Source organism: Haliaeetus albicilla, chromosome 1 (genome assembly GCF_947461875.1).
Source record: "Haliaeetus albicilla chromosome 1, bHalAlb1.1, whole genome shotgun sequence".
NCBI lineage: Eukaryota > Metazoa > Chordata > Aves > Accipitriformes > Accipitridae > Haliaeetus > Haliaeetus albicilla.
Window position 1 is genome coordinate 51,723,579 of NC_091483.1, and position 6,000 is coordinate 51,729,578.

A 6,000-nucleotide genomic window follows, 5' to 3' on the forward strand; every position below is an offset into this window, starting at 1 on the left:
GATCAGAAATCAGTAGAGTCATGGAGCTCAGTGCTGACAGCAAACATGCCCAATAATTTTTTGTTTATTTACCAAAGCTTCCTGGGCATGTTTGGAGTCAGCAATGAGCTCCGTATCTCCATGACTACAGGTAAACAGACAAGAATGAGTCCAGGTGAATGAGATCCCTGCAGCCATCACTACACTGTTAGATACTGCCTGGACTGCTCTATGGAAATACTTAAAAGTACCTTTGTTGTCCTTGTTGAGACTAGGACATTGTATAGCTCCTTTCAAAAGTGGATCAAACTTCATCTTTAAACTGACTAGGTTTTGCATTTCTCCTTCCACGGGGAAATGTTTTCAGAACTGCAAATCTGAAAAAAGCCAAGCATCTATAAGTCTGATTCAGCTCTCATACTGTGAGTCTCTTTCTTCATATGATCATGCAGAGTGCCAATCTGAGGAAATAAGAACAAACATATTTGGGGAGTGACTGTTTAGTGACTTAGCACTACATAAGCGAACTTACAGCTCAGAGGATTGAACAATTTTCTGTTTATCTGCAGAAGAATAAACCATGGACCATTCCCTTAAACACTCATGTTGTGTTACCATGTGGTTGGACTACTTTTACTTTTAAATTCTCAGTGGAATTTCTCATCTTCCCTTTCCGGACATTTCAGGTATAGTAAGGAGTGTCAACAGCCTGCTAAGAAATAGCTACATCATTAACGTAAACAGTACAGTGAAGATTTTTTTCATGATGTACATCAGTTATTCAGAGCAATTATGTTACTAATGGGAAGCCTATTCGACCAAAATGTTGGCAATCAGAATGTTATTTGCTCTTGTCCTTGCCATGTGTGCAGGACAACAGTTTTGACTTAAATGTTCTAATCCGTATCAATAAATGATGTGTGTGATGCATAAAATCTTCTGACTACTAATGAAGGGTACTTTTAGAGTAACTGAATTTGTAAATATGAAAGTTGTACTAAGTCCTCTATGTGATTATACTACATCACATGCCAGCAGTCAGATGCTAAAATAATTAAGCGCAACAGAACAAGTTAGTCTCTCCAAATCTGTGATACAAAATTAGTTCTGTGAAATTTCCAGTTACCCTGCTCATTATTGCTGCACTGTATGTGCTGTTACTGCACAAATACAAAATGACAATTCTCCACCCCATTCTTTAGCTGATAATAGCAATGAGATTTGTATCACATATACAAAACAAAGGTAAAAAAATGATGGCTCATCCTCTTTTTTTCCCCACTCTTCAATCTTCTACTTGAGTGATGCAATAGAAATGTAGGACTGGGTTCTCATTCTGTAAATTATAGTCTTTTCCCCTGTTAACATATTCCTGCTAATGTATTCCTTTCACCTTTCTGTTTTTCACTAGGTTGTTTCTCTTAATTGTTTCTATTCTGAGTATTGAGTATCCTGTGGTATGTATTGACAAGAGGAAATGTTGAAGAGATAAGTATTAATATACTTAATGAACACATGGAATAAACAAAATCTTGAAGTTTAAATATGTAATTTTCCATTTAAACACTTAAAGTAGCCTCATTTTCCCAGTTTTCAGTCTTAGCGGGTGAGTCTGCTATTAAATGGTTTTCACCAAACCAAATAACTAGGTAGAAGTATGAAAAAATAATGGCCAGTCAGTGAGAATGAATAGGGTGGTCACCTATGTCTATGGTGAGGAAATGAACCTGGACAAGAAATCCATGATATAGTGGAGGCGGTATGTATAGAGATATCCACCTCTTTTCCTCTGAATTTCAGACTGCTCTGTATATTTTTGTGAGATTTTGAGAGTTGTGCCACATTAACAGGCATCAGTACTACCAATTTCTACAATCTCATCGTAAGTCTTAAAACACTTTCTTCAACACATTGAGTCTAAGCTTGGGAGAAAATCTCCTCTTGCATTGTAAAGAAAAACCTGGAAAACATACATCTTGATCCAAGGGAGGCTCAGAAAACAAGGCTCTGAAGATAATATAAAATATAACACTGAAAAACCTGATGACTTCTAAACAGCTATCCTGATGTTTGGAGTCTGACGTGCTTTTAGATCCAGTTCACAATACTGACTGTAACTAATGTGTATAGCAGAATATAGGATATTAGCCCAGACTTATAGGTCATTAAGACATTATACAAAAAGGCTCAAAAAAGCAGAAGGGCAGGGTGGCAAAGAGGAAAAAGAGAGGGAAAGAATGCATTTCTCTAAGCAACACAATATTCCTAATGAATGTATCACACCTTATAAAATAAAGTTTGCTTATGGGTACTTAGCTATAAGGGTAGGTACATTAATTCTATTAGTAATGTTTTCAGGGAAATCTTATGTGAAGGAAGGTAATTAGTGGTGCCTTTAATGTCCTCATGAGCTGTGCTGGCTGGTGATTTGTAGGGAGGAGGCTAGGCTCTAGTCTCCTCCCCCTTCTCCACCTCATTCATGGCAATGTTATTCATAGTCAGGGATTCTGTTAGGAATGCAAATGCCATAAAAATTAAGGTGTTCTTCCTTGCAAACAGGTTAATACCCATCAGGTCATGACAGAGTTACTTGGCAGAAGAGAACCTTCACATTTTAGCTGCCTGGAATACATTCAGCCACTAGATAAATAAGAGCTTTTATTATGCAGGACAGATTGTCCTTTAAACTTTTCGAATGCAAACACAGAGGGGAAAAAAGTTTGCAGAGGAAAAAAAAAAACCACCAAGAAGTATTTTTAATCTGTGCTAATAAATAAAAACCACTGTATTTTATTAGACTGAACAACAACAAAAAAGCATTTAAATAAATCACAGAAAAGTAGTGTATCTCTGTTAATAATTCACTACCCATTTGCAGAAAAAAAAGGTATGAAGTTTTAAAAGTATATTTACATGATCACTGGATGACAATTTTTATTCTTTCCATCAGTTTGGGGGTTTATTTTCTTTAGAGATCTTGGCTATGTAGAGTCAGAAATGAATTATTGTTTTTCCATAACAGTAGGAAAAAAGTTCTGGTAGGACTTAATCTTCAGCTGCACAAAGCAGGCCTGCCATTTGAGACTTCAAGGGGGTGTACCAAGGGGAGTGTAAGGGGGAGTGGCAGGAGAGCTGCAATCATCTTCTGTTTTCCAGTGAACAAAGTTGAGGTAACCAAGAGGTACATCTAGCAACCTATGGCAGGTCTCAGCTGTTGAGCAACTGAGGCCATGTCAATGGAACTTCTAAAAGTAGAAGGAACACATGCCAAGAAACTTGCCCAGCCTCAGCAAAGAAAACATACTTTTTTGTTAGTTATCGGCAGGTTGCTTACATTTTAACCACTGCTTTACAGTCTCCTGTACACAGACGCTGTTTACAGGCTCAGCGTATTCTCTGGGGTTAGAATTTGCCTAAGTACTTAAGGTTTGATTAGACATAATGAATCACATGAGTTGCCTCAGTAAGATATATTACATGACTTGCTGAAGCTGAACCAGACAACATTTTTGGCACATTTAAAGAATGAAATGTGCCTTATGGGATTATGAGGGTTGGCTTCTTTTCATCTTTTCTACTTTTCCACATGAGCTGTGCATCAAATTGACACCTTAATTTGTCTGAAAGGAGTGGAGCAGGTAATCTCTTAGATGAGGATGGGGATGTGATTTTGTTTTTTGAGTCTAAGACATGAAATATGTGCAAGTTTTGCAGTCTGATCTGTGTAGAGGGGTTTGTTGAGTTCAGAAATTGTACGCATTATTTATCCATATATGCATTGTATGCATTACTCGATGGAGTTCTGCACAAAAGTAGCATCTGCCAATGGAGGTTTGTCTGGCATGGGGAGCAGCAAAAAGAGAACAATGATGTGTTCCAGCAGAATTGAAATGCTAAGGCTTAAGCTGGAACTCCCTTCTAAATATGGCCCTGCAAAAGTGATGCTGTGGGGTACTGTTATCAGTTCTGCAAGCTCAGAATAGCTTCTGAACCATAAACTTTTCTTCTTTCCCAGCATCATCAGAGCCCATGGACTGTGTGACTTAATGTCCTCAGACAGTTAGCTGTCTTGAAGTGTCCAAACTTTCAGTTTAGAGGGGGAGAAAGTATCTTGCCTGTGATTTATAAAGCAAGCTCAGATAACCAGATAGAGATACTGTCTCACTGAGCTTCCAGGATTCCTGAAAAAAAAGTTCACACTTGAAGACAAACCTCTATATAAAGATACTCAGGTTATCTTTTAACAAACAAGACTTTGATTGTGGATTCTGGTAACTATTCATGTAGAGCTTTGTGTCACTGCTGTTAGATTTTTCCTGACATGCAAACTTGGATCTCTTGGAGTTTGGTCAGGCTCTTCTGCACTACATGCCAATTGTGCAGTGTAGACACATTGTGAGAAACATGAGCTGCTCCACACATTTCAGACAGTCAGTTTTAATGCCAAAGGCAGTGTCTACATCAATGGTGTTGGTCTTAATTAATTAATAGTCTATTACTTTGACTTTCATGATTTGTATTAGTTTTAGTTTTGCACGGTTTCACACTGTATTGTAGAGCTCCTACCTATCAGAACCTACATCTTTCCTAAATCAGTTCCTGTGATTCAGCATGTCTCTGTCACTCAGAGAACTGACCGAAATTTTTACAAAATCACTTTTCAGAGTAAAGCAATACTTTTAATCAGCTTTCCCAGGAAGATTCCACTGACCTTTGGGTTGCTGTGTAGTCCCCCACACAGCTATTCTTCCCCTTCTCTGTGGCCGAAGATGTGAGAGAAGAACTTCCCACAGGAAAAGGGTGGGAGAGAGCAGCCAGATGTGGAAGACTTAAACAGCCCTTCTGCCCTTGGAAAAGAAGGAGTATAAATATATACTGACACATTTTTAAGTTTAGCTCTGCCTAGCGTGGTGGGAAGGAAGTTGTCTGAATCATTCAGTCCCGGTTATACCACTGGGGAAACCATAATGTCAGCACACTCTGCTCCATCTCCGCACAACAACGGCATTCATTAATTACAGAAATATTCCCCAAGGAAAATAATGTTTACAACTGGGGCTTGTAATTGACTACATAGATGTCACAGATTCTATGACTAGGTACATTGTGATGTCTTTGCTCATCTGTGTGTGCATGTGTATACTTTATATATAAGTATACATTATACATATGTATGCTCTGAAGCTGATGGAAAGAATGATATGTTTGCAGCTAGTTTTTGATGAGATGAAGCTAAATTTTTAAGTGGTAAGGAAGAATGCAACATGTTTTGGATATTGCACATAATTTCTCTTCATATTTTATAACATTTGCTCTTTTGAAGTTTTTTCTTCAGAGAAAAATATCACCTAGATGACTTCCTACAACTGCCACTGGGTTTTACCTCTGACCTTTCTGTTCAGTCTTCTGAACAATGTAATAGCAGGCACCAACAAAACTCTTGAACTGTGCCACTCCTACGGTTACTATTCATCAGTAAGAGGTGACATGATTGTGGAAAATGTATCCTGCAAAATTCTTTGAACCCATCAGGGGGAAGCTGGTAGTGAATCTAGGGTATTATTCATATGATGGATTTGTATGCCCCACCTTTCTTTACATTGCTATTCATTTTCTTGAATAACAAGTATGATTCATACACTATTATTCTTTTCTTCTTTTGATACCTAAAATGTGGTGAGCTTAACTGAGCAACAAGTGATGGAAGACTTTATTTTTCCCATGGCATCAATACTTGTACTTTATCCCCTTTAACCACCCACATATGTAACTATTGTCCTTCAGGATGAGGGACCGAATGTCATTCTGTATGCTGAGGGAAACCTATCTTTAATCAATACTTATCAAATTCATTAATCAATATGAGAGACTACTGAGAAACTGGAGGAGCTGTATCTTCTCCTAGGCTTAAATCTGGTAACACTGATGAACTCCTAAGTTTCTACTGGCCTCTGAAACAAATACAAGACCTGAGACTCTAGGGAGAACTTGGAGTGCTTGTTTTAACCAAATAAGCTTATT

At 37.9% G+C, this 6,000-nt stretch overlaps 1 protein-coding gene across 1 annotated transcript in view; it reads right to left on the reverse strand.

Annotated features, from left to right (window-relative positions):
* SLC7A2 (solute carrier family 7 member 2) overlaps positions 1–4,785 on the reverse strand; it is a 66,948-nt gene extending 62,163 nt beyond the window's left edge. The window contains exon 1 of the mRNA XM_069789192.1: positions 4,691–4,785. The gene's annotated coding sequence lies outside the window, so the exon portion shown is untranslated. The remainder of the gene's footprint in view (positions 1–4,690) is intronic.
* Between the last annotated feature and the right edge of the window lie 1,215 nt (positions 4,786–6,000).